General features: G+C 40.5%; 1 long non-coding RNA gene across 1 annotated transcript; it reads left to right on the top strand.

The window, feature by feature from the left end:
- The first annotated feature begins 716 nt into the window (after window positions 1-716).
- Window positions 717-2072, top strand: LOC124676144. Its single transcript, XR_006993541.1, has 3 exons — window positions 717-799; window positions 902-946; window positions 1977-2072. It is a non-coding gene; the product is annotated as an uncharacterized LOC124676144 (long non-coding RNA).
- The last annotated feature ends 4295 nt before the right edge of the window (window positions 2073-6367 follow it).

The raw sequence follows: 6367 nt of genomic DNA, 5'->3' as shown, positions 1-6367 counted from the left end.
ATGAAAGTAATACACACCCTGATGTACTCTATGCACATGGGGTTGTTAGTGGCTCTTTGTTTCATGAAAGTACTCTATGCGCAATAGTCTCTATGAAAGTGACGTTGTACTTGCGGTAGACCAGGCTTTCTTAGAAAATTCTATATTATGATTAATTTCATTAGACTTTTACCCTTTTGTTTCTCTTTTCTTATGTGCAATAAAAAATATGGGTTTGGTATCCAGGAAGTGATGCTACGCCCATGATTGAGTAATGGCTTTAGACCCTGCAAGAATAAGAACGGTTTAAGAAAGTGCAGGTAATTAATCAATTGACTATAGTCCCATTACAAGAAGTTCACAGCTATGAGTGAATACATGATGACCACATATGAGGCCATTGTAGTGGAGAGTGAAGATCAGTTATTGGGAGTCCCATGCCTCTATGTATGGTTGTACCTCAACTTTTATTTGTTCAGTGTTGTACGTGATCACTTCTTTCCTTCAGCTACCGTCCAAATTATTTCCCTTTTATCTAAATGTGTGTCCGGTTTTCTTTAGTGTTTAGTAGCGCACATTGTTTTGTTTAGAAAAATGATACTAATAAAGGTTCTTGTTTACTAGTGTGTTTTGTTTTTTTCTAATTTAAATTCAGTTAAATTTTGTATGCAAGCAGTATCTGTTCGGCTCATAAAGATCTTCTCTATTTGCAGGATCCCACCAAGTCAAGGATCAATAGTCACGACCAGGATATAGAGCAAGCATACATTGATATTCTGGATTTGACGAACCAAACTCTTTGGTTCATGTTAGAGATGCAGTAGGTTCTGTTGATTGCTCTCCATTTTTGCGGAAATGCTACAATGTAGCAGTCAATAATGTATGTTCCAAGTTTTCTTACTTTATGCAGAACTTCCTGTAGGCGTTACTGGAGCGAAATCAAATCAGGCTGCAATGGACGCAAATGGTACTACTACTGTCCAGTCTTTCTCACTCAAATGGAGAGATTGATAAGTGGCTGGTAATCGAGAAAGTGCAGACAAGTAGCCATTTGCAATGACAGAAACGGTGATGAAGTACCTAGGATATATGCATGTTATAGTGTCTAGCATAGCAGCAGATCTCTGCATTATTCTCTCATGCACTTGTAAGCGTATCATATCATGGAAGTTCGATTTGTTGTGCTTTTGTTCGATCACTGTAGTATACTAGTTTCTTAAATGTCCTTGAGCTATTGAATTATTTGTTCACTTCATTAATATTTTTTATTGGGTTTCATCTTCACAAGACCACTGTTTTTTCCTTTCCTGATTTTCTACTTACTCCTGATTTTTGGTGTGTATGAAACACGTACTCCATATCATATTCTGATGTTGATATACAATCTATTTTTATATTGAATTGTTTGGTTACAGACTTGGTGTGTATGAAACACATACTCCATATCATATTCTGATATGTTTCTTTTTATTTTTTCACACTTGGTTAGTAGAACACCGTGAAGCTACTGAAACTTAAATTTTAGACTAGCAAGTAGTAGGCACTTGGCAATGTTGTTTTGTTTGATTGAGTTAGGATTTTAGCTATCATTAGCAAACTATTTTTAATTCCTTTGTTTTTTTATTAAATCATAGGCGTTTAAGGCCTCCTGCTGAAAAATAATAAAAGTAGTAGTATGCAATGCATCTTGTTATGTAGCTCGATGTTTGATTAGCCTTGGTAATTTGCACTTAGTTCATTCAAGAGGTTGTTTTTACATTGTTTCACATGTCCTACATCATATACATCTCCCCATATAGATTATTAAGGATTGTGATCCTTATCTTATTTCACTTCCAGTTATCACATATTTTTATATGAAGACTCAAATTATTGTTTGCTTAATAACATGCTCTGTGCCCGTGTTACGCCTAGCGTAGCTTGTATGTGTGTTTCCTGTGTTGAGCAATAGTTCTTGTGCCATGGAGGTTTATCTTTCTTGGCTTATTTCTGTGCAGGTCATGGACGAGGCGAGCTTGTTCAAACAGTGGGCGTTGATTCTGTAGCAGCAGGGCTCTGGCCCTGATTATAGAGACCGTGTGAGCCGCTGGCAGGCTGGACGGCGGGTACATGATGATTGTGGTAGGGAAGAATACGTAGGTCATACCGTTGCGCCTGAAAAAAAGGTACCTTTTTTAACATTCCAATAAAATGAGTGGATGTTTATAACATGAAGATTATGAGGAATGATACGTCTCCGACGTATCGATAATTTCTTATGTTCTATGCCATATTATTGATGATACCTACATGTTTTATGCACACTTTATGTCATATTCGTGCATTTTCTGGAACTAACCTATTAACAAGATGCCGAAGTGCCGATTCTTGTTTTACTGCTGTTTTTGGTTTCAGAAATCCTAGTAACGAAATATTCTCGGAATTGGACGAAATCAAAGCCCGGGGGCCTATTTTTCCACGAAGCTTCCGGAAGTCCGAAGGCGAGGCGAAGAGGGGCCACGGGGTGGCCAAACCCTAGGGCGGCGCGGCCCCGCCCCTGGCCGCGCCGGCCTGTGGTGTGGGCCCCCGTGCCGCCTCTTGACTTGCCCTTCCGCCTACTTCAAGCCTCCGTGACGAAACCCCGGTGCCGAGAGCCACGATACGGAAAACCTTGCGAGACGCCGTCGCCGCCGATCCCATCTCGGGGGATCCGAGGAGATCGCCTCCGGCACCACTGCCGGAGAGGGGATTCATCTCCCGGAGGACTCTACACCGCCATGGTCGCCTCGGAGTGATGAGTGAGTAGTCTGCCACTTTGGACTATGGGTCCATAGGCATATCGATAATTTCTTATGTTCTATGCCATATTATTGATGATACCTACATGTTTTATGCACACTTTATGTCATATTCGTGCATTTTCCGGAACTAACCTATTAACAAGATGCCGAAGTGCCGATTGCTGTTTTCTCGCTGTTTTGGTTTCAGAAATCCTAGTAACGAAATATTCTCGGAATTGGACGAAATCAAAGCCCGGGGGCCTATTTTTCCACGAAGCTTCCGGAAGTCCGAAGACGAGACGAAGAGGGGCCACGGGGTGGCCAAACCCTAGGGCGGCGCGGCCCCACCCCCGGCCGCGCCGGCCTATGGTGTGGGCCCCCCGTGCCGCCTCTTGACTTGCCCTTCCGCCTACTTAAAGCCTCCGTGACGAAACCCCCGTACCGAGAGCCACGATACGGAAAACCTTGCCGAGACGCCGTCGCCGCCGATCCCATCTCGGGGGATCCGAGAGATCGCTCTCCGGCACCACTGCCGGAGAGGGGATTCATCTCCCGGAGGACTCTACACCGCCATGGTCGCCTCCGGAGTGATGAGTGAGTAGTCTACCCCTGGACTATGGGTCCATAGCTGTAGCTAGATGGTTGTCTTCTCCTCATTGTGCTTCATTGTTAGATCTTGTGAGCTGCCTAACATGATCAAGATCATCTATCTGTAATATTCTATATGTTGTGTTTGTCGGGATCCGATGGATAGAGAATACTATGTCATGTTAATTATCAAGTTATTATACATGTGTTGTTTATGATCTTGCATGCTCTCCGTTTCTAGTAGAGGCTCGGCCAAGTTTTTACTTTTAACTCCAAGAGGGAGTACTTATGCTCGATAGTGGGTTCATGCCTGCATTGACACACGGGACGAGTGACGAAAGTTCTAAGGTTGTGTTGTCTTGTTGCCACTAGGGATAAAACATTGGCGCTATGTCCGAGGATGTAGTTGTTGATTACATTACGCACCATACTTAATGCAATTGTCCGTTGTTTAGCAACTTAATGCGGAGGGGTTCGGACGATAACCTCGAAGGTGGACTTTTTAGGCATAGATGCGGTTGGATGGCGGTCTATGTACTTTGTCGTAATGCCCAATTAAATCTCACTATACTTATCATGTCATGTATGTGCATTGTTATGCTCTCTCTATTTGTCAATTGCCCGACTGTAATTTGTTCACCCAACATGCTTTTATCTTATGGGAGAGACACCTCTAGTGAGCTGTGGACCCCGGTCCATTCTTTAATACTTGAAATACAAATCTGCTGCAATACTTGTTTTACTATTTTCTCTGCAAACAATCATCTTCCACACAATACGGTTAATCCTTTGTTACAGCAAGCCGGTGAGATTGACAACCTCAACTGTTTCGTTGGGGCAAAGTACTTTGGTTGTGTTGTGCGAGGTTCCACGTTGGCGCCGGAATCTCCGGTGTTGCGCCGCACTACATCCCGCCGCCATCAACCTTCAACGTGCTTCTTGGCTCCTCCTGGTTCGATAAACCTTGGTTTCTTTCCGAGGGAAAACTTGCTGCTGTGCGCATCATACCTTCCTCTTGGGGTTGCCCAACGAACGTGTGAAATACACGCCATCAAGCATATTTTACGGCGCCGTTGCCGGGGAGATCAAGACACGCTGCAAGGGGAGTCTCCACTTCTCAATCTCTTTACTTTGTTTTTGTCTTGCTTTATTTTATTTACTACTTTGTTTGCTGCATTATATCAAAACACAAAAAAATTAGTTGCTAGCTTTACTTTATTTACTTGTCTTGTTTGCTATATCAAAAACACAAAAAAATTAGTTTACTTGCATTTACTTTATCTAGTTTGCTTTATTTACTATTGCTAAAATGGCCAACCCTGAAAATACTAAGTTGTGTGACTTCACTAGCACAAATAATAATGATTTCTTATGCACACCTATTGCTCCACCTGCTACTACAGCAGAATTCTTTGAAATTAAACCTGCTTTACTTAATCTTGTTATGCGAGAGCAATTTTCACAGTATTAGTTACGATGATGCTTGCTGCCCATCTCAATAATTTTGTTGAACTATGTGAAATGCAAAAATATAAAGATGTAGATGGTGACATTATAAAATTAAAATTGTTTCCTTTCTCATTAAGAGGAAGAGCTAAAGATTGGTTGCTATCTCTGCCTAAGAATAGTATTGATTAATGGACTAAATGCAAGGATGCTTTTATTGGTAGATATTATCCCCCTGCTAAAATTATATCTTTGAGGAGTAGCATAATGAATTTTAAACAATTGGATAATGAACATGTTGCTCAAGCTTGGGAAAGAATGAAATCTCTGGTTAAAAATTTCCCAACCCATGGATCGACTACTTGGATGATCATCCAAACCTTCTATGCCGGACTAAATTTTTCTTCGCGGAATTTATTGGATTCAGCTGCTGGAGGTACCTTTATGTCCATCACTCTTGGTGAAGCAACAAAGCTCCTTGATAATATGATGGTTCATTACTCTGAATGGCACACGGAAAGAGCTCCACAAGGTAAGAAGGTAAATTCTGTTGAAGAATCCTCTTCCTTGAATGATAAGGTTGATGCTATTATGTCTATGCTTGCGAATGATAGGACTAATGTTGATCCTAATAATGTTCCATTAGCTTCATTGGTTGCCCAAGAAGAACATGTTGATGTAAACTTCGTTAAAAATAATAATTTCAACAACAATGCTTATCGGAACAATTCTAGTAATAACTATAGGCCATATCCTTATAATAATGGTAACGGTTATGCTAATTCTTATGGGAATTCTTACAACAATAATAGGAATACACCCCCTGGACTTGAGGCCATGCTTAAAGAATTTATTAGTACACAAACTGCCTTTAACAAATCTGTTGAGGAAAAGCTCAATAAAATTGATATTCTTATTTCTAGAGTTGATAGTCTTGCCTCCGATGTTGATCTTTTGAAATCGAAAGTTATGCCTAATAGGGATATTGAAAATAAAATTGTTACTACAGCAAATGCCATCCAAGTTAGAATTAATGAGAATATAAGATTAATGGCTGAACTGTGTGCTAGGTGGGATAGAGAAGAAAATGAAAAACTAGCTAAAGAGAAGAATGTAGCTAAAGTTTGGACTATTAGCACCACTAGCAATGATAAAGATTCATATGTTGCTGCACCTCCTACTATCCATGATAAAATAATTGGTGTTAGCAAAGCTTCTACTCCTAGTGCAAAGCGCGCAAAATTACCTGAAAGCTGCTAAAACTGCTGAAACTGCTTGTGATAAAACTGCTGAAATTTTTTCCAACCTTAGGGATGATAATCCCATTGCTTTAGATTGTAATGATTTAGATTTTGATGATTGCCACATCTCTGAAGTTATAAAGTTCTTGCAAAAACTTGCTAAGAGTCCCAATGCTAGCGCTATAAATTTGGCTTTCACAAAACATATTACAAATGCTCTCATAAAAGCTAGAGAAGAGAAACTAAAACTTGAAACTTCTATTCCTAGAAAGCAAGAGGATGGTTGGGAGCCCATCGTTAAAATGAGAATCAAAGATTTTGATTGTAATGCTTTATGTGATCTTGGTGCAAGTA

Source organism: Lolium rigidum, chromosome 7, assembly GCF_022539505.1.
Source record: "Lolium rigidum isolate FL_2022 chromosome 7, APGP_CSIRO_Lrig_0.1, whole genome shotgun sequence".
In the NCBI taxonomy this organism is placed as follows: Eukaryota; Viridiplantae; Streptophyta; class Magnoliopsida; order Poales; family Poaceae; genus Lolium; species Lolium rigidum.
This window is presented reverse-complemented; position numbering and strand designations above follow the sequence as displayed.